Source organism: Muscardinus avellanarius (assembly GCF_963383645.1).
Source record: "Muscardinus avellanarius genome assembly, chromosome: 2".
In the NCBI taxonomy this organism is placed as follows: Eukaryota; Metazoa; Chordata; class Mammalia; order Rodentia; family Gliridae; genus Muscardinus; species Muscardinus avellanarius.
The window spans coordinates 174710847-174738843 of record NC_137787.1 but is presented as its reverse complement, the minus strand read 5'-3'; positions in this window follow the sequence as shown (position 1 = coordinate 174738843).

The window sequence follows — 27997 nt, the reverse complement described above, 5'->3', positions numbered from 1 at the left end:
AAGAAATATGTAGTCTAAAGAGAAATCTATGTAAGTTATACTGCATCTAGTTTTTGTTCAACACACAAACTAATTCCTAATAGTCTGGCAGTGAAAAGGAAATCTGACATTTTACTAACCTTTTATAGAAAGTCTAATATCATTGAAACAATTTCACAATTGTGTTTTCAGATGTGACTTCTAGATTCTCCATATTATTGCATTCAAACTTTAAAACTTTAAACAAAAATAATATTTTTTACATTTCTTTTAATAAAGTCTTGAATTCTGCTTCAGATAAATTATCTTTGGTGGTTTATATTTTTGTGTGTTTGAGCCAATACAATTTAGTGGGAAAAATAAATTGTTGTTACTAAAATAACATAGGAAAGAATCAAGTTTCTTCCTGCTTTTCACCTCTCAAACCTCTCTTAATTCAGTGTTTTTGAGGCATATATATTGTTTATATTATCCTCACTTTAGAAACAAGGAATAAATAAAATAAAAAATTGAGAAAAGGAAAGGACGGTTCTATTTGTTTCCAATATGCAGGTTTTGACAGTTATTAAACTTGCTGCATTAAGGCAGGAACCAAGTCTATCTTTCAAGCTTAGAAGTTCTCACTAAAGAGACTTCACAAATGAGTTATATAGTTATATTTTTTGAAAAATGGTTTTCTCTCATCTTGTTTGTAGCATCTGTGCTTACTCCCCACTGCCTTTGAATCCTCTTTACAGCTAGTTGGTGGTCAAAAAGCCTTGTGTTTGTAAAGTTCTGAAGAACAACTAGTAAAAATTCAAATATTTCTAAGAAATGAAATGTAAAATATAAGCTGGTAGCAGGAAAAAACTGAACAGCAGAATCGGAGAGCTGACCAATGTCTATTAACTGTACTATGCTAAGTCAGCCTGAGTTCTCTCCTTCTCAATCCTCAGATCCTTTGCTGTGTCTTAACCATACGCAAGGGCATTGCCTCTGCCAAATGAACTAAGACTCAGATCCATTCTTTTTTTTTGTAGGAGTTAGTCAATTTCTAAATTATTTTACTCATTTATTGCAACTATACATTATGATTATGTTTAATTTGTTTAGAACATACATCACAGCTCTTTCTATTATAAATCACTGCTTAAAAATATTTTCCACTTTCTACTTTTCTTCCCTTCCCTGTTTCCTCACTGGTGTTGGTTAGTAATATTAGTAGTAATACCTTCACATATTGCCTAGGTATTATTTGAGCTGTTTCCTTCTTCAAACCTTCTTCTTCTCCTTCCTCTCTCCCCTAACCCTTTTCAGCTATTCTAGAAATATCTTTTTCTGCATTATTTGAAGTTCCTTATGTTTCATATCTTCTCTCTAGCTTATAGACGTGATAGAAAATACTCCACTTTTCACTTTCTGAGATAGACTAATCTTGCATCATAATATTCTTCATTTTCATCTATTTTCCTGCAAATGTCATTATTTTGTTCTTTATGGCTGAGTAGAATTCCATTGTATGTATACCACATTTTCTTTATCCATTTATCTGTTGATGGACACCTGGTTTGGTTCCATAATTTGGCTATTGTAAATTTTTCTGCTATAAATAAGCATGTATCACTATAGTAGGATGGAAGGATAGGAGAGGAAGAAAGCTGAGGTTGTTCAATGGAGGAGCTACATATAAATATGTGTAATAGTATAAATATAACATGGTTAACCTGGAAACTCTCTATTGGGAGGGGAGAAGGGAAATGGGGGGAAGAGGGCATGAAGCACAATCTAAATGTACACCATTTTCAATATGTTCAACTTATAAATAAAATAAAATATGAAAGAAAAAAAATTTTTTTAAATAAATAAAAAAGGCCCAGGCATGTAGCTTGGAGACAGAATGGCCCTGAGTTCAATTCCCCATACCAAAACAAAGGAATAACTAATATTATATGTTGTGAGACTAAATATATTCTCATGGATATATTTACATATGTGTATATTTTTAAATAATTTTAACATCCTAAGATAACACATTTAAATAAAAAGTGAATAAAAAAAAAGAAAAGACACCTAGGAGTGGTATAGATACCTCCTATTGTGCTTCCATTATTATTTCTTTTTGTGTGGTACTAGGGATGGAACCAAGGCACATTCTACCTCTGAGCTACACCCCCAGTCCTATTTTTTAGTCTTTTTTTATTTTATTTTTTTTTTTAAACAGGGTCTCACTGAGCTGTGAAGGGCCTCACTAAGTAGCTGGTAGTTGAGACTGCCCATGAACCTCTATCCTCCAGTCTCCTCCTCCTGAATGCTGGGACTACAAGGGTGAACCACCATGCCAGGCCCATTCCTATTTCTTTTTTAAGAACCTCCAAATTGGTCTCCTTAGTGGTTGTACAGTCTGAACAACAGTGTGTAAGAGTTTGTTTCCCCAAATCTTTATCAGGACTTGTTATTGCTTATATACTTAATGATTTCCATTCTAAGTAGAGTTAGATAAAATCTCAAATTCCTTTGATTGTTAGTGAACCAAGAACCAATACATGGGATGGCATCAGATTAAAAGCTTTTGTTCATCAAAGGAAACAATCAGGAGTATGAAGAGAAAGCCTACAGAATGGGAATAATTTCTTTGCCAGTTATTTCTTTTATAGGGGACTAATATCTAGAATATAAAAAAAAACTAAATAAACCACTAAAAATATAACTCAATGAAAATGAGCAACAGAACTGGATAGATACTTCTCAAAATAAATATAATTGTCCAATAAATATATGAAAACTAGCAATCAAGGAACTGCAAATCAAAACTAGTCATTTTCTTGGTAGCACGCCAGACCCCTGGAGAAACCAGGCCCAGTAAGACGCTGGGTTCTGGGCGGGGGTCGCGCGCGGCGCACACCAACCGGGGCCCGGGTCGCGGGACCCTGGGCCCTGGGCCGAACTGCACGGAGCACGCCAGACCCCTGGAGAAACCGGGCCCAGTAAGACGCTGGGTTCTGGGCGGGGGTCGCGCGTGGGGCACGCCAGATGGGGCCCGGTTCGCAGTACTCTGGGCCCCGGCCGAACTGCGAGTAGCACACCAGACCCCTGGAGAAAACGGGCCCAGAACAGAAAAAGATAAAGAAAAATATCGGAGAGGAGGTAAGAAAGCCGTTATGGATGCCAGGACACTGGAGATGCAGACAAAACTTATCTAAATGCACTGGAACTTATGGAAAAATTCGCCGTGAAAGAGGACTGCTATTTCTCTATATTGTTAAGAATCTCAGACATCACATGTAAGGAGAGAATTTAGCGGAGACCAAGGAGAAATGCGGTGTTGAAAGAGTTCTCCGCGATGGTGGTGGAGACTTGTATTCAGGAGAAGCAGAAACCGGATCTTACCAACTTTATTTTTTTGGAGAAATTACACCAAATGTCGAATGCTACCATCACGCATGCTTAGGAACACTGGACAACATTCAGAGTGGAAAAAGAGCCTGGGAAGGATTTGAAACGGTGGAGGCAGTGGCAATGCCAGTGGCCAATACTCAGGGGAGGCAGAGATCTGATACATTACACCTGGAACCTTTGAAATAATAACCACAGAGACAGTGACCGGAACCTGCTGAGGGGTAAGGCGGGCGCTGGGGCCAGTGGCCAACATCGGAGCTTGCTGCGAGGCAAGGCCACTACTGAGGCCTCCGTGGTCGGGATTGGAACCTGCCGAGGGGTTAGACCGATGCTGGGGCCAGCGAGGCTGGCATCGGAGCCTGCCGTGAGGCAAGGCCAGTTCTGGGGCCTCCGAGGACAGGACCGGAGCCTGCTGAAGGGTTAGGCCGGTGCTGGGGCCAGCAAGGCCAGCATCAGAGCCTGCCATGAGGCAAGGCCGGTACTGGGGCCTCCGAGGTCAGCATAAGAGCCTGCCGAGGGGTTAGGCCGGTGCTGGGGCCAGTGAAGCCGGCATCGGAGCCTGCCATGAGACAAGGCCGGTGCTGCGGCCTCCGAGGCCGGGATAAGAGCCTGCCGAGGGGTTAGGCCGGTGCTGGGGCCAGTGAGGCCGGCATCGGAGCCTGCCATGAGACAAGGCCGGTGCTGGGGCCTCCGAGGCTGGGATAAGAGCCTGCCGAGGGGTTAGGCCGGTGCTGGGGCCAGCGTGGCTGGCATCGGAGCCTGCCTTGAGGCAAGGCCAGTACTGGGGCCTCCGAGGCTGGGATAAGAGCCTGCCGAGGGGTTAGGCCGGTGCTGGGGCCAGCGTGGCCGGCATCGGAGCCTGACATGAGGCAAGGCCGGTACTGGGGCCTCCGAGGCCGGGATAAGAGCCTGCCGAGGGTTTAGGCCGGTGACATGAGGCAAGGCCGGTACTGGGGCCTCCGAGGCCAGGATAAGAGCCTGCCGAGGGGTTAGGCCGGTGCTGGGGCCAGTGAGGCCGGCATCAGAGCCTGCCGTGAGGCAAGGCCGGTACTGGGGCCTCTGAGGCCAGGATAAGAGCCTGCCGAGGGGTTAGGCCGGTGCTGCGGCCAGTGAGGCCGGCATCGGAGCCTGCCATAAGGCAAGGCTGGTACTGAGGCCTCGAGGCCAGGATAAGAGCCTGCCGAGGGGTTAGGCCGGTGCTGGGGCCAGCGAGGCTGGCACCGGAGCCTGCCATGAGGCAAGGCCGGTACTGGGGCCTCCGTACCCGGGATTGGAGCCTGCCGAGGGGTGAGGCCGATGCTGGGGCCTCCGAGGCTGGAATCGGAGCCTGCCGAGGGGTTAGGCCGGTGCTGGGGCCAGTGAGGCCGGCATCGGAGCCTGCCGTGAAGCAAGGTCGATACTGGGGCCTCCTAGGCCAGGATAAGAGCCTGCTGAGGGGTTAGGCCGGTGCTGGAGCCAGTGAGGCCGGCATCGCAGCCTGCCGTGAGGCATGGCCGGAGCTGGGACCTCCGAGGCAAGTATTGGAGCCGGCCGAGGGGTTAGGCCGGTGCTGGGGCCAGCGAGGCCGGCACTGGAGCCTGCCATGAGGCAAGGCTGGTACTGGGGCCTCCGTACCTGGGATTGGAGGCTGCCGAGGGGTGAGGCTGATGCTGGGGCCAGCGAGGCCGGCATTGGAGTCTGCCGTGAGGCAAGGCCGGTGCTAAGGCCTCCGATGCCGGGATTGGAGCCTGCTTTGAGGCAAGGCCGGTACTGGGGCCTCTGAGGCCAGGATAAGAGCCTGCCGAGGGGTTAGGCCGTTGCTGGAGCCAGCGAGGCTGGCAACAGAGCCTGCCATGAGGCAAGGCTGGTACTGGGGCCTCCGTACCTGGGATTGGAGCCTGCCGAGGGGTGAGGCCGATGCTGGGGCCAGCGAGGCCGGCATTGGAGTCTGCCGTGAGGCAAGGCCGGTGCTAAGGCCTCCGAGGCCGGGATTGGAGCCTGCTTTGAGGCAAGGCCAGTACTGGGGCCTCCAAGGCCAGGATAAGAGCCTGCCGAGGGGTTAGGCCGTTGCTGGGGCCAGCGAGGCCGGCAACAGAGCCTGCCATGAGGCAAGGCTGGTACTGGGGCCTCCGAGGCCGGGATTGGAGCCTGCTGAGGGGTGAGGCCGATGCTGGGGCCAGTGAGGCCGGCATTGGAGCCTGCCGTGAGGCAAGGCCGGTTCTGAGGCCTCCGAGGCCGGGATTGGAGCCTGCCTTGAGGCAAGGCTGGTACTGGGGCCTCCGAGGCCGGGATAAGAGCCTGCCGAGGGGTTAGGCTGGTGCTGGGGTCAGCGAGGCCAGCATCGGAGCCTGCAGTGAGGCAAGGCTGGTACTGGGGCCTCAGAGGCCAGGATAACAAGCTGCCGAAGGGCTAGACCGGTACTGGTGCCAGCAAGGCCGGCATCGGAGCCTGCTGTGAGGCGAGGCCAGCATCGGAGCCTGCTGTGAGACATGGCCAGTGCTGGGGCCTCCTAACCCGGGAATCGAACCTGCCGAGGGTTTAGGCCGGTGCTGGGGCCAGTGAGGCCGGCATCGGAGCCTGCCTTGAGGTTAGGCCGGTGCTGGGGCCTCCGAGGCCGGGATAAGAGCCTGCCGAGGGGTTAGGCCGGTGCTGGGGCCAGCGTGGCCGGCATCGAAGCCTGCCATGAGGCAAGGCCGGTACTGGGGCCTCCGAGGCTGGGATAAGAGCCTGCCGAGGGTTTGGGCCGGTGCTGGGGCCAGCGAGGCCAGCATCGAAGCCTGCCTTGAGGCATGGCCGGTACTGGGGCCTCCGAGGCCAGGATAAGAGCCTGTTTAGGGGTTAGGCCGGTGCTGGGGCCTCCGAGGCCGGCATCAGCCTGCCTTGAGGCAAGGCCAGTACTGGGGCATCCGAGGCTGGGATAAGAGCCTGCCGAGGGGTTAGGCCGGTGCTGGGGCCAGTGAGGCCGGCATCGCAGCCTGCCGTGAGGCATGGCCAGAGCTGGGACCTCCGAGGCAAGTATCGGAGCCGGCCGAGGGGTTAGGCCGGTGCTGGGGCCAGCGAGGCCGGCACTGGAGCCTGCCATGAGGCAAGGCTGGTACTGGGGCCTCCGTACCTGGGATTGGAGCCTGCCGAGGGGTGAGGCCGATGCTGGGGCCAGCGAGGCCGGCATTGGAGTCTGCCGTGAGGCAAGGCCGGTGCTAAGGCCTCCGAGGCCGGGATTGGAGCCTGCTTTGAGGCAAGGCCAGTACTGGGGCCTCCGAGGCCAGGATAAGAGCCTGCCGAGGGGTTAGGCCGTTGCTGGGGCCAGCGAGGCCGGCAACAGAGCCTGCCATGAGGCAAGGCTGGTACTGGGGCCTCCGAGGCCGGGATTGGAGCCTGCTGAGGGGTGAGGCCGATGCTGGGGCCAGCGAGGCCGGCATTGGAGCCTGCCGTGAGGCAAGGGCGGATCTGAGGCCTCCGAGGCCGGGATTGGAGCCTGCCTTGAGGCAAGGCCGGTACTGGGGCCTCCGAGGCCAGGATAAGAGCCTGCCGAGGGGTTAGGCTGGTGCTGGGCTCAGCGAGGCCAGCATCGGAGCCTGCAGTGAGGCAAGGCTGGTACTGGGGCCTCAGAGGCCAGGATAACAAGCTGCCGAAGGGCTAGACCGGTACTGGTGCCAGCAAGGCTGGCATCGGAGCCTGCTGTGAGGCGAGGCCAGCATCGGAGCCTGCTGTGAGACATGGCCAGTGCTGGGGCCTCCTAACCCGGGAATCGAACCTGCCGAGGGTTTAGGCCGGTGCTGGGGCCAATGAGGCCGGCATTGGAGCCTGCCGTGAGGCTAGGCTGGTGCTGGGGCCTCCGAGGCCTGGATTGGAATCCTGCCAAGGGGTTAGGCCGGTGCAGGGGCCAATGGCCAGCATCGGAGCCTGGTGTGAGGCAAGTTCACTCCTGCGGCCTCCAAGGCCGGGACCAACGCCAGCTTAGGGGTTAGACCGGTGCAGGGGCCAGCGAGACCAGAACTGGGGCCTCCCATGAGGCAAGGCCGCTGCTTGAGCCAGCGAGGTCTGGATCAGTCCACTGAGTAGCCAGGCCACTACTGGGACCATCAAGAGTGGGATCGGTACTTGCAACGCAGCATGCACAGAGAAATATTGCAGAAAATATCAATCAGATGCTTCTCTTAATCAGCAATAACTAGGAGGAAAAGGGCAACAGGAAGAGGTTGAGCTATAGAAAGGGCCCTATAGTGAAGCAACTAATGTGACCAATCAGAGGGTATGTAATACTGGAGGACTGAGCCTCTTTAAAACACAGGAGGTACATAAACAAATGTATCAAAGTAATCACCAAAGAAGCGTGGGATAGAGGGAGGGGGAGGGAATGGGATGGGGGCTGGAGGAGGGCTAATTGGATGATGTGTGCTTGTATATCCTCTCAAGTCTTGTACTCCAATGTGATTGATATATGACTACAATGCACCAATTTAAAAAATAAATTAATAAAAAAAAATAGGGCTGGGGGTTGAACTCGAAGGTAGAATGCCCTGGGTTCCATTCCCAGCACTGCAAAAAAAAAAAAAAAAAAAAAAAAAAAAAAAAAAAAAAGAATTAAGTTAAATTAAGTGAATAAAAGATTGAAGGAGACAATGATATTATACACTGATAAAAGTTATCATTCATGAAGGTGTATTTTTATTTATTTGTTTATTTATTTATTTATTTATTTATTGTCTTACTGTAGATGGAACTGAGGGACTTTCTACCTCTGGGCTACACTCCCTGACCTCGTTTATATTTTATTTGGAAACAGAGTCTCACTAAGTTGCTGGGAGCCTCACTAAGTAGCTGAGGCTGGCTTCGAACCTGTGCGATCCTCCTGCCTCAACCTCCCAAGTACTGGGATTACAAGCGTGCACCACCATGCCTGGCTTTATGAAGATGTATTTTTAAAAGTATACATGAGCATGGTAGTGCATGACTATAATCCCAGTACTTGGGAGGTTGAAACAGGAAGATTGCAAGTTGAGGCCAGCCTCAGCAATTTAGTGTGACTCCCATTCAAAATAAAAATAAAAGCCAGGTATGGTGATGCAAACTTGCAATCCCAGTATTTGGGAGGCTGAGACAGGAGCTCACAAATTCTAGAACAGCCTCAGCAAGTACTGAGAATCTCATCAATTTAGTAGACCTTGCTTTAAAATGAAAGTAAAATAGGAGTTTACTTACACAATACTAATTGGAAGCTTCAATACCACACTTTCATTATAAATTAAACAAGCCAGGCGTGGTGGCGCAGGCTTGTAATCCCAGCATTTGGGAGGCTAAGACCAGAGGATCACGGTTCACGGACAGCCTCAGCTACTCAGTGAGGCCCTTTGCAACTCAGTGAGACCCGGTTTTAAAATAAAGAATAAGCTGGGCATGATGGCACATGCTTGTAATCCCTGTGCTTGTGCTTGGGAGGCTGAGACAGGAGAATCATGCGGGTTCAAAGCCAGCCTCAGCTACTTAATGAGGCTCTCAGCAATTTAGCAAGACCTTGTTTTCAAATAAAATAATAACTAGGTCTGGGAGTGTAGCCTGGAGGTAGAAGGCCACTGGGTTCCATCCCCAGTACTACTACTACTACTACTAATAATAATAATAATAATAATAATAATAATATAATTAATAAAATAAAGAATAAAAAATAGGGCTAGGGGTGTAGCTTGGAGATAACCCCCAGTACCACACACAAAAAGTAAATAAATAAATAAGAAAAAGCTCATGTTCTAAGGCATGGATCTTGGAAGAGGGGAACATAAGTAAGGACAGGCTTGGACTTCCAGGAGGTGGAGAGGTTTAAGGGAAGTACGTGGTTTCAGCCTGGGGAGGCCTCACTGTCAGAGCAGAGCGACTGGGAAGGTCGCAGGTTCGTGAACAGCCTCAGCAAATAGTGAGATTCTAATCAACCTAGTGAGACCCTGTTTCCAAATAAAAAATAAAATAGGGTGTAGCTTGGAGGTAGAATGGGTTCAATTTCCAGTACCACAAAATAAAACAAAATAAAATAAAATAATAAAGGTAATATAGGCAGCAATGAAGAGTAGCTAGCCTTGGGAAAGAGAAAGAAAGGAGCTCATATGAAAGGCTGTCATATTCATGGAAACGAGAGTTCCTTACCATCTAGCAAGAAAGGTCAACAAAAAGCATTGGACAGTTTTTTTGTTGTTGTTGTTTAAAATACATCAAATTGTCTCTTAATTTTTTTCTGTTTATTAAAATACCATGAATTGGCCAGGCATGGTAGCGCACGCTTGTAATCCCAGCATTTGGGGGGCTGAGACAGTTTGATCGTGATTTGCCGTCAGCCTCAGCTACTTAGTGAAGCCCTTTGCAACTCAGTGAGACCCTGTTTCAAAATAAAGAATTTTAAAAAAAGGGCTGGCGGTATAGCTCGGAGGTAGAAAGCCCTTGGGTTCCATCCCCAATACTGCAAAAAAAAAAACCCCACATAAATTATAATTAAAAATATTAACTGAGGCTGGGGTGATAGTGCATGCCTGTAATCCCAGTACTTAGAAGGCTAAGATTGTATGTTAGGATTATATGTAAGGCTAGGATTGTATGTTTGAGGCCAATGTTTGGTAATTTAACAAGACTTTGTTTGAAAAGTAAAAAACAAAAAAGGGTGGGGGAAGTAGCTTAGAGTTAGAATACCCCTGGGTTCAATCCCCAGTAACACACACACACACACACACACACACACACACACACACACACACCTGTGTGTTAATGTCACGGGAAAAGGGTTGATTTTATTTCTTTTATCCTGGAGACTTTTCATGAATACTGACAAATATTCTTTGTTAGACCAATTACTACCCAGGCTCCTGAACTTTCTTCTAAGCCTTTCTGTGCATTTCCTTGTGAAATCTACTTTAGAAAGAAACCCCATATTTAGCCAGGCGTGGGGGTACATGCTTGTAATCCCAGCATTCAGGAGGCTGAGACAGGAGAATCAGGTTCATGAACAGCCTCAGCTGCTTAGTGAGGCCCTTTGCAACTCAGTGAGACACTGTTTCAAAATACAGAATAAAAACTAGCTCTGAAGGTATAGCTCAGATATAGAATGCCCTTGAGTTCCATCCCCAGTACTGCAAAAACAAAAAAAAATCCAAATCCATATTTGATCACTCTCAATATCTGATCAAACTTCTCATCCTCCAGGATCCCCCAGGTAATGTCTGATCATTTTCTTGCCCATACTCAGCAGGAAGCTTGTTAGGTTAGTCAGAATCCCCCTGACCCTGGAAGGTACCCCCCACCCCCAGTGGTTCTTCATTCACTAACTCCCATTTCGTTCTTGGCAATAAATTCTGATGAGCCCACACTGTATTTGGAATTGAGCCCAATCCCCCCACCCCCACCACTGCCCTGGTCCTACTCAATTAGTTCTGAATGGAATCTGTCTTTCTGTGCTTTGTAAAGTATCATTGGGTTTTATTTTTCTTTAACAACACACTTAAAATCATGCAAAATTGTCTCTAAGGTGGTCATTTGGAAATAAAACCTAAGCCAATTAAAAGAAATGAAGCCTAGCCAGGCATGGTGCAGCTGACTATACCAGCTGCCTAGAAAAACTTGAGGCAGGAGGACTGCTTGAACCCAGGAGTTCCAGAATGTTCTGGACAGTCGTACAGTCCTCTTTTACACACACACACACACACACACACACACACACACACACACACAATGAAAGCTAACTATATTTTAAAAAGTAAAAACAAATCAATCATGGTGGCACATTCTTGTAATCCCAGTATTTGGGAGACTGAGGCAGGACGATCAGGTTTGCAGCCAGCCTCACTACTTAGTGAAACCCTCTGCAACTTAGTGAGACCCTATTTCAAACTAAAAAGTAAAAGCTGAGAGTTTTGGAGTATACCTGATCGGTAGAATGCCCCTGGGTTCAATCCCCAGGACCGCAAAAAAATAAAATAAAATAAAAATAAAAACCTAAAAATAGATATCAGGCATGGAGGTGGAGGACACACCTGTTATTCTAGTACTTGAGAAACTAAAGCAGGATGATCCCAAGTTCTAGTCCAGCCTCAGAAATTTAGTGAAACCTTGTCTAAAAAAAAAAATAGCCGGGCGTTGTGGCTTACGCTTGTAATCTCAGCATTTGGGAGGCTGCGACAGGAGGCTATCATGGTTCACATGGTTCAAGGACAGCCTCAGCTACTTAGTGAGGCCCTTTGAAACTCAGTGAGACACTGTTTCAAAATAAAGAATAAAAAAATGGGGCAGGGGTTGTAGCTCGGAGGTCGAATGCCCCTGGGTTCCATCCCCAGACCCGCAAAAAAAAAAAAAAAAAAAAGCCAGCTGGGTGGTGGTGGCACTTGCCAGTAATCTGAGTACTTAGCAGGCTGAGACAAAAAGGTCAGTTTCAAAGCTAGCCTCTGGCAATTTACACTATATATATATATATATATATATATATATATATATATATAGTGTGTGTGTGTTATTATATATATATAATAAACATCTGGGGGTGTAGCTTGGAGGAAAAATGCCTCTGGGTTTAATTCCCAGTGCAAACTAATGTTTGAATAAATAATAACAAATGAGTAAACTGGTCAGTTTTTAGCTATTTCAGTGGAGTAAAGGAACCCTTGGCTGGGTCTCACAGGACCAACCAATTCTAGAGAACTGCCTACCTAGGCTCAAATCCCAGGACAGACTGGGGACCAGACAAGCAGCACGCTTTGAGGACCCTTAAAGACTGGGCCGGCCATTCACAGGACTCTGAACTTGAGCATTATTTGTTTTCATTCATTGTAAACCTGTGCATTTCTTACCCTGGTTCACTTATATTTCAAAATGAACCTACCAAGTCTGATTGTATGAAAATAAGCATAGCGCAGAAAGGCAGCTATTACTCTCAAGCTAGTAAACCTGTAGGAAAATTGGGAATCAGTCAATCAAGTCTTTTTGTATTATTAGTAGCAAGCAGTAATTCCCGTTTTAAAATCGTATCAAAGCTACTTAAACCATTTTCGAAGTATCTCTGTTTTTTCTGTTTCTTAGAATTAGCCTAATTTTAGAAATAAAAGTACTGAGACAGAGTTCAAGGACAGGCAGTCGGTCAACGTTTATTTGAGTGGTTGGCACCAAGTAGACAGAGGCAAAGTTTGAACAATGATCCCAGATTTTTTGGCTTTTTACTTCAGAACTTGGTTCTCTAATTTGAAATGTCCTGAATGAATGAATGCCTTTTGTCCAAATTACTTTTGTGTTCACTATCAGATCGCAAAAAGGATTGCTTCTCGATTTGCGTTTATGATGAATAGATAGCATTTACTCCCATTGTGTGTGTGTGTGTGTGTGTGTGTGTGTGTGTGTGTGGTACTGAGGTTTGAACTCAGAGGGATTCTACCTTTGAGCTACACCCCCAGCCAGATCTTTTTTTTTTTTTTAATTTCTTATTGGAAACTAAGTTGTGGAGAGTCTAAGTAGCAGAGACTGGCCGCAAACCTGAGGCCCTACTGTCTCAGCCTCCCAAGTACTGGAATTACAAGTGTGCGCCACCACACCTGACTTATTTCCTCTCATTTCAAAAAGGACTGCAGGAGAGCCTCTAGCAATTACTGGCCAGGTAAGTCTAGAACATTCTACACCTTCATTACAAGACTGAATTTGGATAAGGCTGAAGGAAAAATGAAAGTTTCGTGTACCTCGCTGGTCAGTAAATGCAGCTGGAGAGTGCTCCCAGCTTCCTTCTTGCAACCGGTGTTTTGGCAGCCCCTTTACTTAATTAAAAGCTAGACTACACATACTAATAATTATTTATAATGGGGCTGTCTTCTTTGCACTGCTGCTTACCGTGTCATAAATATAAAATTACATTGTTTTGCCTTATAAATGGAAAATCAGAAGGATTTCATTCATTTTCTTTGAGTTGGGCTCTCAGAGATAAAAGAATCAGCTGGAACTAAATCAGGCTATTATTTGCAAACTAGAAAGATCAGAAAGATCTCAGGTAGTATTATTTCGCTTAAAATGTTCTGTGACTATTTGTTTCCTAAATTCTATGAAAAATGAGGGGGAAAGAGTCTTACTTAATTTTGGTAATTTTCCTTCTTTCTCTCCCCCTCCCCACTCCAAATACAATAAATCTATCCCTTTCATTTTTTACAGGTGCACTCCTGAGCATTCAAACACGTTGAAAGTCTGTGCTTATTATTTTTAAGTGATTCAAGGTTAACTTTCAGCTCCCTCTCCTGCAGACCTTGTACCTTCGACCCCGCCCCCAAGCCAGCAGGTGGGGTTCTCCTCTGAGGCTTCCCCGGAGGAGGAAGCTTATCCACCTTAGCACACAAATGCAAAATCACCAGTCAGACTTCTCTGCAGGAATACAAATTAGGGGCAGGTAGTTGTAGAGTTTGAAAAGCTGAAGTCGTTCACAAAGAGGGATGAATTCAAGAGAGGGAAAGTGGGGTAAAGTGTTCAGCTTTTGTCATGTAAAGTGATGTCTTCAACTCTTTGCCTTTTAGATGGCACCCCTGACCAGATCCTATAGCTTTGCTGCCCAGAGTTCCCTGCAGGAGGGGAGAAAGGTTCCCTTTTGTAAGGAATAATGATAAAAATTAGATATTGGTTTCACCAGGGCATGTGTCTCGCAAAAAAATATAGCAGCGAGCCTGTGGTGTGGGATAATTGTTTTTCACCAAGCCATTAAAAACAAACAAACAAAAAAACAAAACCTTAAACCTGGCTAGGTAGAGCTAACTGTAATCCCAGTGCTTGGGAAACTGTGACAGGAGGATCCCAGGTTTGATGTGCCAACCTCAGCTACTCAGTGAGGCCCTCCACAATTCAGTGAGACCCCATTTCAAAATAAAAAAATAAAAAATAAAAAATAAAAAAAAAGAGCCGGGCGTGGTGGCGCACACTTGTAATCCCAGCGCTTGGGAGGCTAAAACAGGAGGATCGTAGGGGTTCGAAGCCAGCCTCAGCTGCTTAGTGAGGTTCTCAGCAACTTAGTGAGACCCTATTTCCAAATAAAGTATAAAATAGGTCTGGGAGTGTAGCCTGGAGGTAGAAAAGCCTCTGGGTTCCACTCCCAGTACCACCAATAAATAAATAAATAAATAATAGGGCTGAGGGTACATCCAGAGGTCAAAGGTGGAATGACCTTGGGTTTAGTCCCTACCAACAAAATAATAAATAAATAAATAAATAAATAAAGCCAGGTGTGGTGTTGCAAAATTGTAATCCCGGTACTGGGGAGGCTGAGACAGGAGAATCGCAGGTTTTCAGCCAGCCTCAGCTACTTAGTGAGATTCTCTACAACTCAAAGAGACTCTGTTCCAAAAATGAATAATAAAAAATAGAACTGAGGGTGTGGCTTAGAGGTAGAATGGGGAAAGAGAGTTGGGTGGGAACCGAGGAAGAGCTCACCAAGTTCTGTGAGCATGTGTGCCTGTATCCCCCAGAACTTCAACAAGATGTGGGGTTACAATGCACCAATAATAGAAAAAATATAGTGATGTTACCTTCATCAATGAAGGTATCACTATCAATCTCACTAGCAGATAGAGGGTGAAAGGAGGGGGTGTAGCCAGAGAAGTACAGAAAGAAAAAGGCCAAATGATGGCGTGTGCATATTTGAATTTTTCACTTTGAATCTTGCTGTGATGTATAATTACACTGCACCAATAAAATCCCAAACAAACAAAACTTCAGAGTAGGAAGATATCTTAGTGTCTTATAAGACAACAGAGGGACATGGACATATGTACAAAGTTAACTAATAAAACTCAGGAATTCTATTACAACAGCATATTTTAACTTAAAGTTAAAATATGTATGTAATTTGTTTCTATTAAAAATGTATTTCTGAGCCAGCTGTGGTGGCGCACACTTGTAATCCCAGTACTTGGGAGGATGAGATAGGAGGATCGCAGGTTCACGGCCAGATTCAGCTATTTAATGAAGCCCTCCAAGATTTAGGAAACCTCTCTTTCAAAAATAAAGAATACGTGATGTTGCATGCTTGCAATCCAGCATTTGAGAGGCTGAGACAAGAAGATCGTGGTTCGCAGAGAACCTCAGATACTTATTGAGGCCCTTTGCAACTCAGTGAGACCCTGTTTCAAAAGAAATAATAAGAAGAAATGGGCTGAGGGTGTAGCTCGAAGGTAGAATGCCCCTGGATTCTATCCCCAGTACCAAATAAAATAAAATAAAATAAGATAAAATAAAATAAAATAAAGAATAAAGCCAACTGTTGTGGCGCACACTTGTAATCATCACATTTGGGAGGCTGGGACAGGAAGATCGCTGTTTGAAGAACAGCCTCAGCTACTTCGTGAGGACCTTTGCAACTCAATGAGACCCTGTTTCAAAATAAAGAATAAAAAATAGGGCTGGGTGTGTAGCTTGGAGGTAGAATGCCCCTGGGTTCAATCTCCAGTACCGCAAAAAAAAAAAAAAAAAAAAAAAAATGTATTTTCTACCCAGGTTTGGTGGTACACACTTGTAATCTCAGTACTTGGGAAGCTAACACAGGAGGATTACAGATTCATTTTCTACCTCAGATACTTAGTGAGGCCCTCTGCAACTTAGTAAGACTCTATTTCAAAGTAAAGAATAAAAAATAGGGCTGGGGATGTATCTTAGAGGTAGAATTCCCTGGGTTCAATCCCCAGTATCTCAAAACAAACAAACAAAAAAGAATGTATTTCCTGCCAAGTATGGTGGTGCATGCTTGTAATCTCAGTACTTGGGAGGCTGAGATAGAAGGATCACAGGTTCAAAGCCAGCTTCAACAACTTAGCAAGACCCTCCACAATTTAGTGAGACTGTTTCAAAATTTAAAAATGCAGTAGGGCTGGGAGTATATCTCAGTAGTAGAAAGCCCCTGGGTTTAATCCCCAGTAACACACACACACACACACACACACACACACACACACACACACTAAAGTCTTTTCTGTCAGGCCTGGTAGAGCCTGCTAGCTACTTGTTGGAACTAAAGGGTCACAAGTTCAAAGGCAGACGGACAATCCAGTAAGGCCATCACCATCTTCCAAAATAAAATTTTAAAAGGGCTGAGGGTGTAGGATGTAGCTCAGTAGTAGAATACTTGCCTAGCATTTGCAAGGCCTTATGTTCAATCCCCAGTTACACACACACACACACACACACACACACGAGCAAGAGTATGTTTCCTAATTTGGACCAATTCAGGCTCTAAAGCTGACAGAGATCATAAATTATGTATTATAATTAATTATTAATCACCTTCTGTGTGCTCTTTAACCAGACATGTGCTCACCTCTTATCCTCAAGTTTTTGCAAGACTAGTTTCGACAAACATCTTATAGTTGCTGAAGAAGATATAATGACATTGAAGCAAGAAAAAAGACATATAAGAAGCCCTAAAATTTCCAAAATGGTCATTCATATGATGGTCTTGAGAGCCAGAGAGCTGGGAGTTTTAGAGTGTGAGGGAGTCCATGCATGTGGTAAATTTTTACATCTATATAGTATTATATTTGCAGCTCTCTCTTTCTTTCTTTTTTTTTTTTTGTGTGCGTGTGTGTGTGGTACTGTGCATGGAACCCAGGGGTATTCTACCTCCAAATTACACTCCCAGCCCTAATCTTTATTCTTTATTTTGAAACAGGGTCTCACTGAGTTGAAAAGTGCTTCACTAAGGAGCTGAGCTGTCTGTAAACCCAGATTCTCCTGTCTCCACCTCACAAATCCTGGGATTACAAGCATGCGTCACCACACTGGGCTTCTTCGCAGAACTTTCATTGTATAGAAAGGGAAGCAGGATGACAGGAAGTTTGGGCTTTGTATTTTATAGTGTAGTGATACTTCTAACGCCACTGCCAATATATTATCTTGAACTCTTTTCTCTTTATTACTCTAGTGATACCCATTTTTGTTGGTGTACTCAGGATTGAACCTAAGGGTATTGTGCTTCCAAGCCACAACCCTGGCCCTATGTATGTATGTATGTATGTATGTATGTATGTATGTATTGGTACTGGGATGGAACCCAGGGGCCTTCTACCTCTGGGCTATCCTCCCGGACCTATTTTCTATTTTATTTGGAAACAGGGTCTCACGAAGTTGCTGAGAGCCTCACTAAGTAGCTGAGTCTGGCTTGGAACCTGTGTGATACTTCTGTCTCAGCCTCCCAAGTACTGGGATTATAAACGTGTGCCACCATGCCTGGCTTCATATTTTGATTTTGAAACAAGAGTCTTGCTAAGTTGTTGAGACTGGTGTTGAATCTTCATCCTCCTGTCTTGGCACTCCAAACTGGGATTCCAAGCACATGCCACCATGCCTGATAATATGCAGTTTTTTTTTTGTTTGTTTGTTTTTTTGTTTTTTTTGGTGGTACTGGGGTTCCTGGAAGCCCTTCTACCTCCGGGCTACACTCCCAGCCCTATTTTTACATTTCTATTTGGAAACAGGGTCTCCTAAGCTAGCGCGCGCGGCTGGCTTCGAACCTGCGCGATCCTCCTGTCTCTGCCTCCCAAGCGCGGGGATTACAAACGTGTGCCACCACACCCGGATTTGATATGCAGTTTTTAAGGACAAAAATGCTATTTCCTTTTTCAGTGTCTTGAATAGTACTGTTTACAATATTAGTGATTAAAAAAAAAAAAACTTTGGCAAGGCATGGTGACACATGCTTTTAATCACAGTACTTGGGAGGCTGAGACAGGAGGATCACAGGTTGATGGCTAGCATCTTCAACTTAGTAAGGCTCTCTGCAACTTAATGGGACCCTGTTTCAAACTAAAAAGTAAGATAGGGTTGGGGTGTAGCTCAGAGGTAGAATATCCTTGGGTTCAATCCCCAGTACAACAAAAGAAAAAAAAAATAACCAAACCTTTACTGGGTTAAGGATATTATCATACCAGACTTGTATGCACCATAGATAACAAAGAGGTATTAATCCATTATCCTTCATCTTTAATTTCACACGCAGGTAATGTAGGTAAGTTTATACTCTGAAATCTACCAATGGTAAAATCCATGTATAAAATCTAAGATACACTCACTAATATCACATAAATAAATCCATATGTGGTGACACACACCTGTAATCCCAGTTCTTGGAAGGCTGAGATAGGAGGACCACAGGTTCGAGGACAGCCTTAGCAAGTAGTGAGACCTCATCAATCTAGTGAGATCTTGTTTCAAAATAAAAATTAAATAGGGCTAGAGGTATAGCTCACAGGTAGAATGCCCCTGGGTTCAATATTCAAAATAAAAAATAAATTAATTTAAAAATTAGAAAATAGTTTAAAAAACCACACTCTCTGTACATTAACATCATTTTGTCTAAAGAATTTCCTAGAAAGCTCATTAAGTCTCCTCTCTCTGCAGGTATACACCGGGACTGGAGAAGCTTCTCCCTACCTCCCTGATTTGCTTCTTGATTACTTTTGTACATAATTAAAGCAGCACTATAAAATCATGGCGCATACACGGGCTACAGGATGGAAGTTAGGGTATAAAGACATAAACATTGACAGGAGATAACGTTTGAATGGAAGGACGCGCTACCATTCATAACTGGTGTGTGACTTCAGCATTCTCTGACATCTTTGAGATTGGATATCTTATCTGCAGCAAATGTAGGATAATAATATCTACCTCACAACCACTCTGAGGATTAAATGGAATCCTGTCGGTAAGTCCTAAGCAGGACTCTTGCCTGCTTAGCATAGCTGTTCAATCTATGTTAAGCCGCTTTCTTGCAGGGAGTGAAGGGAATTTGCTTTTTTTTTTTTTTTTAACAAGGTCATTTCTTTGGAGGTTGGCTTTGGGAAGTAAGAATGGCAATGCTCGGACTAGTACCAATGGAGCGCCATACTGCGTTTTTGTTTTGTTTAGTTTTGTGATACTGGGGATTGAACCCAGGATGTTCTACCTCTAAGCTACACTCCAGCCTGATTTGACTTTTTTATTTTGAAACAAGGTCTCAAAGTTGCTAAAGGCTTTGCTAAATTGCTGAGGCTGGCCTCAAACCAATATCTCTCCTGTCTAGCCTTCCAAGTACTGGAAATACGGATGTGTACCATCATGCTGGGCTATACTAGGTTTTGAGAAAAGTACTGTTGGAGCAAGAACAGCAAAGAATGAAATTGGGAAAGACCTGGGTAGACCCTTTTGAACAAGTCTCTCTACTATCACCCCATTCCCTTTCTCAAACACCTCTGTCTGCTTTTGGTGAGCTTCATACTCATGTAGAACTCTCATGCCTGGACCCTGAACCTAAGAGTTTCTGGGTTTCACCTGAATATTAAAAGTAGTCGTACCAAAAACTACATATATAAGCCGGGCGTGGTGGCGCACGCTTGTTCTACCTCTAGGCTACACTCCCAGACCTATTTTTTACATTTTAATTTGGAAACAGGGTCTCCTAAGCCAGCGCGCGCGGCTGGCTTCGAACCTGCGCGATCCTCCTGTCTCTGCCTCCCAAGCGCGGGGATTACGAGCGTGCGCCACCACGCCCGGCTGGACATTTCTTAAAAAGGGACATCTACCGACTATGCCAGAACTGTGAACGTCTTATCCTCTACATAAGGCTCATGGAGAGGTACCGCATTTACCTCCTTTATTTACCTACTCTGAGTATATCCCTATGACTGTTCATATCAGACACACCAATGTGTTGAAAGTATCAAAACCACGAAGTACTTAGGCTTACTATTAAGCCATTAATCCAACTAGAGCCCTGTGGGGGCCCCGAGGGCGTGCAGGCTGGAGGTGATGGCATGACCCAGCGCTTAGTGACAGGTGCATGCTCTCTTCCATTGCCCTGGGTGTGTTGGGTCGCCGAAGTGATGGAGTGCACACCTGCCAAATGAGGGCACACCTCCCAGGTCATTGCGGGTGCGCGCTCATCTGGCGCATGCGCACTGCATAAAATATTGTGTAATGCTACGCAAAGTGTAACACGTATGTGCACACCCCGCTGACGTGGGCCTGCTGCATTTTCTGTAGCTCCTATAAAAGGAATGAGTCTTCAGAATAAAGTTTCTGTTTGCTGTCTGTTCTCCCTCGATGGGGGCTCTGCATGCTTTCTTTTTACTGGGGATCTCACCGCCTGCAACTAGATAGCCCCTGACAAGTCCCTACTACAGACAAAATGCTACAATAAAACCTCTGAGAAATATAAAGAAGAATACGATACAGCCTTTGCCATCCAGAAATTGACATTCTGCTTGGGAAAACTTGTTTGGAAATAATTCCGATGACAGTTTGTTTAAAAAAGACAGGCATGTTAATGTATTTCTGTAATCCTAGTACTTGGGAGACTGAGATGGAAGGATCACAGTTCAAAGCCAGCCTCAGCAACTTAGTGAGCCCCTCAGCAACATAGATTTTTTTTTTTTTTTTTTTTTTTTTTTGCTGAGCGCCTCACTAAGTAGCTAAGGCTGGCTTTGAACCTGTGCAATCCTCCTGTCTCAGCCTTCCAAATGTGAGGATTACAAGCGTGCGCCACCACACCCGGCTCGATCTTGTTTTAAAAATAAAACCAGACGTGATGGTGCACCCTTATAATCCCAGTACTTGGGAGGTTGGGACAGGAGGATCTCAAGTTCAAAGCCAGCCTCAGCTACTTAGGTTTTCTGCAACTTAGTGAGACCCTGTTTCAAAATAAAGAATAAAAAATAGGGCTGGGGTGTAGCCTGGAGGTAGAATGCCCCTGGGTTTAATCCTACTACAGCAAAATAAAAATAAAAAGGGCTGGGGGTGGGGTATCCCAGAGGTAGAGTGCCCTTGGGTTCAATTCTCAGTACAAGAAAGAAAGAAGCTGGGCATGGAGGTACACACCAGTAATTCTAGTACTTGGGAAGCTGACACAAGAGGATCACAGGTTTGAGGACAAACTCAGCTACTTAGCAAGAACTTTAGCAATCTGGTGAGACACTATTTTAAAATTACAATAAATAAATAAATCAATTAATTAATTATTTTTTTTAAAAGGGCTGGGAGCCAGGCATGGTGGCTCACACTTGTAATCCCAGCATTCGGTGGCTGAGACTGGAGGAGCACGGTTCGTGGACAGCCTCAGCTACTTAGGCCCTCCACAACTTAGTGAGACCCTCCTGTTTCAAAATGGCCCTGGGTTCCATCCACAGACCAGCAAAAAAAACCCAAAAAGGGCTGGGAGTGTAGCTCAGAGGAAGAAATGAAGGAATGAAGGAATGAATGAAGGAAGGAAGGAACAAAGCTGGAGTCCTAAGTCCAAGGTACACCAAAGGTCAAAATAGGTGCTGTGAGAGGTTAAAGCAATCAGAGTTTCATTCTGTCTGACAGAATAAGGGAAAGCGAGATACACTGGAATTTATTTTTTTTAATGAATTTTTTATTGCACATAAATGGTATACATTTAAACTATATTTGGTGCCCTCTCTCTCCTGCCCTCGTTTTCCCTTCCTTCCTCCCACCAGTGGTTGTCCAGGTTAACCATGTCATATTCATAATTTTACACATATGCGAATGTAGACCCTCATTAATCAAGATCAGCCTTCCTCCTCTCCTATCTTTCCATTCAAACTTTGCTGATATTTCCCCTTCATTATCTGGAGTCCCACTGGTATCCTCTGTGTTTCCTAGTTTGGGCATATTAGAGGAAACATATGTACCTTCTCCTTCTGTGCTTGACTGATCTCACTTAACATAATGTTCTCCAGGGCTTTCCATCTTCTTGCAAATGATATAATTTTGTTCTTCTTTATGGCTGAATAGAATTCCATTGTGTGTATTTCCCACAGTTTTGCTATCCATTCATCTGTTGATGAAGATCTGGGTTGGTTCCATATTTTGGCTATTACAAATTGTGCTGCTATGAACATAGGTATGCATATGTTGCTGTATTTCTCTGAATTCAACCCCTTTGGAAAGATACCCAGGAGTGGTATAGCTGGATATATATATAATAATAACTTTATTATTCCATAGATTAATTTGAGGACAATGATATTTTAGAACATTTCATGTTTGTAATTAATAAATAATACAACTCTTCACAAATTAATTCTTCATTGTTAACTTGGAGTAAAATCTTAACCTTTTTCATAGAAGTTTTATTTATGTTGTATTAGACTTAGACCAATGTTTTTACGATATTTTAGCTATAGATGGAATGTGTTCTAAATATATTTCCTATTGAAAGTATATATAGAAGTGCAATTGATTTTGCATGTTGATTTGCATCCAGAAATTTTGCTAAAATCTCTTTATAATATTATAACTTTACATAGATGGTATTTGGGTTGTTTCTTGCTGCATAAGAAACATATCATATCTCACATATTTTGTAGGTCAGACTAGCTTAGAAGTTATTCCTTTAGTGTACTGGTTTGTTTCTGTAACAAAGCTATATTGGCATAAAGAAAAAGTCAATGAAGGATATTTCTAATTTCAGTTTTGTATGTAAAAATGCTTAAAAATCCTCACACTCATCCTCACAATAAGCATAAAGATAAACAAACTAAAAGCCAATTATGGAATTCAGGTTATAAGACACAGGAGCAACTTAAACTCTGTAGAGATAAATAGTAGAGGTGATGTCAACTCATCAGAACAAGCAGCTTGGGCACAAAAACTGGGTTTCATTGCAATGTATGAGCATTAAAACTGTGAGATTTAAAAGGTAAACTATTTAAGAAGGAATTCTTATGGAAACTCAAAGACAATGAAGGAAAAGAAACAAAAGCAGTAAGGAAACTACAGAAAAATGAAGATTCTGGCATGTATGGCCATAGCATACATGAGACAAAGTTCAGCTCCTAGCCAGATTAACATAAAACTTCACCCAAGAAAGTCTCATTGCATCAGTTTATACACAGTACTTCATGTCTGGCTTTCAACGAGAATTTACAAGTCATGCTAGCATGCAAGAAAAAATACAACCCACAGAGACAAATCAAGCATCGAAATCAAGTAAAACATAGGTTTTGAACAATCAGAACATTTAAAATAACTATAATTACGACATTAAGATCTTCACAGAAAAAAAGAGCTTGCAAGAACAGATAGGCCATGTAAGCAGAACTGGGAAAGCTCTAAGAATAAAAGAAGTTTTAAAAAATATTTTTAAAAAGGTATAAAGAATGCCTGTGGCAGGCTCGTTAATGGAAGTATGTGACTAAATAATCACTTTTTGTTTGAGATATCATTAAGAATAACCCAAACTTGAATGTAAGTAGGAAAACTATGAAAAGAGAATATAGAATAACCATATGGAAATTACAAAAGGTATCATGCACGTGGATAAAAATACCAGAGGAGAAGAGAGAAAGGAGACTACTAAGTATTAGGAAATAATGGCTGAATATTTTTCAAAATTAATTTGTAGGACCAAATTACAGAACCAGGACCCTGACACCAGGCAGAATAAATAAGAAAATTATCTGAACCTGGGAATATTATGTTTAAAATGCAGAAAATCCTGAACTGAGCCAGAAGATCAGAGTGCAAGTTACCTAGAAGAATAAAGATAACAAGGATAATAGTTTCTCATTAGAAACTATGCAAGCAAGAAGAGAATGAGGTGGTATAAAATGTAGAAAGAAAAATAAAATGAACCTCTAATTTTGTATCTTGGGAATATTAACCTTCAGAAGGCAGGAAAAAAAAGACTTACAAAAGAACAACTAAGGAAAATTTCGGCTAGCAGATCTGCTGCATAAAAAAGTAAGGAAAGAAGTTCTTGGCGGAGAAAAAAACTATACAGATCATAAATATGTACCCATACAAGTAAACAAAAAATAACAGAGAATAAATAACAGAATAAATGAAGCTAAAATAAAATATTTTGTTATTCTTAATCAAATATATACTGCTTGTTCAAAGAAAAGTAGCAGCATGGCATTAATTGGGTGGTTGCAAAATATTTAGAAGTCAAATAAAGAACAGAAATGAGGAGGGGAGAAGAGAATTAAGAATACTCTATAATAAGAACCTGCATACCACTAAATGCAACTGAATTCATTGTGCATTTATATTAAAAGCCCAAAAGCAACCACTTATAAAAGTATAAGTGATAAAACTAAAAGGTGAAAGAAAATGGATCGATATCCATGTTCATAGTAGCACAGCTCATAACAGCCAAATTATAGAACTAGTCTAGTTGTTAATAAATGGGTGGATAAAGAAAAATTTTTATCTGTACACAGTGGAGTTTTATTCAGTCATTAAGAATAATGAAATACTGTCATTTGGAAGAAAACGGATGCACTGGAGAGCATTGTATTAAGTGAAATATGCCAGATTTAGGAACTCAAGAGTTGTATATTTTCTCGCACATTTGGAAGCTAGAGAGAAAAAAGATTTCATGAAAAGAAAATAGAAACAAGAAGGGATAGAAGAAGTGGGTCAGGAGGAGGGAAGAGAGAATGGCACGGGGAGTTACTAGGGAATTAAATTATTAAATTATGTTATGTGTATGTATGTGCCCCTATGAATCCCACTAGTAAAATAACCAGACATCAACAAAATGTCTAAAACACTGAATGAGAAAATATTTTTTCAAAAAAGAAAATAAGGTAATGCAAAATGTTCAATTAAAACCAAAGTTAACACCAAATGTTAGAACAAATATGAAATACCAGGAAATCTCATTCACTGTTGGTGGAAATGCAAAAGGATACATATGCTTTGGAAGAAAATCCAGCTGCTTCTTACAAAACTAAACACACCATAGAGTCCAGTAATCATTCTCCTTGATATTTACCCAAAGGAATTCAAAACTTATGTTTATACAAAAAAACCTGCCCATGGATGTTTATGGCAGTTTTATTCATAATAACCAAAAACTTAGAAGCAAACAAGATATCCTTCAGCACATGAATAAATAAACTGTAGTATATATTCTAAACAATGGAATATTATTCAGTGCTTAAAAGAAATGAGCTCTTATAATATAAAGGCAGCAGGGAACACTGCAGGCATACAAAGAAGTCAATATGCAAGGGCTACATGCTGTATCAAAAGAATGGAAACCAAGCTACCAAACTAATGCATGCATATCTATGTTCATAGATACACAATTCACAATTGCCAAACAATGGAAACAGCCTAGATATCCATCTACAGATTAAGGGATTACAAAAATATGGGATATGTACACAATAGAATTTTACTCGGCCATAAAGAACAAAGTTACATCATTTGTGAGGAAATGAAGAACATTATGTTAAGATTAGCTGGTCACAAAAAATAAAAAATGGAATGAGCCGAGAGTGGAGGCGCACGCTTGTAATCCCTGCATTGGGGAGGCTGAGACAGTTGGATCGTGGTTCACGCACAGCCTCAGCTACTTAGTGAGGCCCTTTGCAACTTAGTGAGATCCTGTTTCAAAATAAAGAATAAAAAATAGGGCAGGGGGTGTAGCTCGGAGGTCAAATGTTCCTGGGTTCTATCCTCAGACCCACAAAAAAAAAAAAAAAAAAAAAAAAAAAAAATGGAATGCTCTCCTTAATATGTGGAAGCCAGGGAGAAAATGGGTCATAGGAGGAGCTCTAGACTAAGAAGGAGAAACTACAGATGAGCAAATAAGGTGACCTGACTGAGGGGGATGGGAGGAAGGAAGAGAAAAATTCCCTAATGCATCTGATGTATGTTCACAAACATATCAAAGTCAATCACTAATCCAAACATGAAAAGGAGGGAAGGGGAGGGAAAGGGATGGGAACTGGGTGAGGGCTAATTGAGTGATGTGTGCATGTATGCCTCCACCATCTTGTACTCTATTAAAATGTAGACTACAACGTACCAATAAAATAATTTTTAAAAATGAAAAGAAAAAAATTATGAAAAGACATGAAGAAAACTTAAATGTATATTGCTAAAAAAAAAAAAAGGAAACAAATCAGAAGATGCCTTTTACTGCATTATTCCAGCAATATGTCATTCTGGAAAAGACAGAAGTTTAAAGGCAGTAAGAAGGTCTGTGGTTGCTGGCACTGCTCAGAGAGGGGAGTGAATGGAGAAGTGCATGGTTTTTTTTTTTTTTTAAAGTGAAACTATTCCATATGATTTAATTATGAACATATGACATTATGTATTTGAAAACATCATTTAACTATAAACAGAGTGAACATCAACGCAAAACATGAGCTTAATATTGGATATGTGGATTGTAACAAACATACCCCACTAAGGCAGAGAGGCAGTACCCAGCTTTTGGTAGAATTTTAAAAATCTTTTGATTTCCTTAATCTACCACTTTTTTAATGAAAGGGAAAGAGAAATGGGGGAACTTTCTATATGATCTGCTCTATTTTTCTTTAAATTTAAAACTTTACTAAAATATAGTCGTTAAACAAGGTATGTTGGGCACACTTGTAATCCCAGTACTTGGGAGGCTGAGACAGGAGGATGGCAGGTTCGAAGCCCACCTCAGCAACTTCGTGAGATCCTGTTTCAAAATAAAATGATAAAATAAGGCTGGTGGTATAGGTCAGAAGTAGAATACCCCTACGTTCAATCCCTGGCACTCTCCCCACTCAAATACAGTCTGTTGTTTTTTTAAGGTAATTGGAAAGTAAATTCACTTTTTTTTTTTTTTTGGTGGTACTGGGGATGGAACCCTTCTACCTCTGGGCTACACTCCCAGACCTATTCTTATATTTTTTTATTTGGACACAGGGTCTCTTAAGCCAGTGAGGCTGGCTTTGAACCTGCGCGATCCTCCTGTCTCTGCCTCCCAAGTACTGGGATTACAAGTGTGCCCAACATGCCTTGTTTAACGACTATATTTTAGTAAAGTTTTAAATTTAAAGAAAAATAGAGCAGATCATATAGAAAGTTCCCCCATTTCTCTTTCCAAGTATGCACCACCACACCCAGAAAATTCACTTTATTTTTTTCTTAGTTTTTATTTTTTTTTGCATGTGACAAAAGGTATTTATTTATTTATTTATTTATTTATTTTTTATTGGTGCACTGTATTCATACATCATAGTGGGATACAAACTTTTGTAGACATACATGCACACATCGCCCAGTCAGCCCCCACCCGAACCCCACCCCATTCTCTCCCCATCCCTCCCTCCCATACTTGGCTTAGTTGTTGACATCTAGTATTATAGCAATTTATCAAAAATTAAAAATGATAATCTCACATAACAGTTTCATTTGTCTGATACCAAGCTTTTGATGACTTAAAGATAACATTTCAATATTTCTTTTTACTTTCTTTCTTACCAGAGAATATTTTTTTTCTATTTTTTTTCGGTGAAACTATCCTATATTTATATATTTATTTTTCAGAAAAAAATCTATCCTAATATGGAAAATGGACTCTAAATACCCAAAATGATCTTGAAAAAGAACAAAGCTAGAAGATATATATTTTCTGATTTCAAACCATATAAAGCTACAATAATTGAAACAGTGTAGTACTATTCTAAAGGCAGATCTATAAACCATTGGAGTTAAATAAAAGCCTAGAGCTAAATTCTTCCCTATATTGTCAAGTTATTTTTGACAAGGTTTCCATGAACATTTGGTGGTGGAAATAATATTTTAACTAAACATTGTTGAAACATAATAATTACACGGAAAAGAATAAAGTTGGACCCTTACCTAATCCCATATACAAATATTAACTCAAAATAGATAAAAGACCTAAATATAAATCTTAAGACTA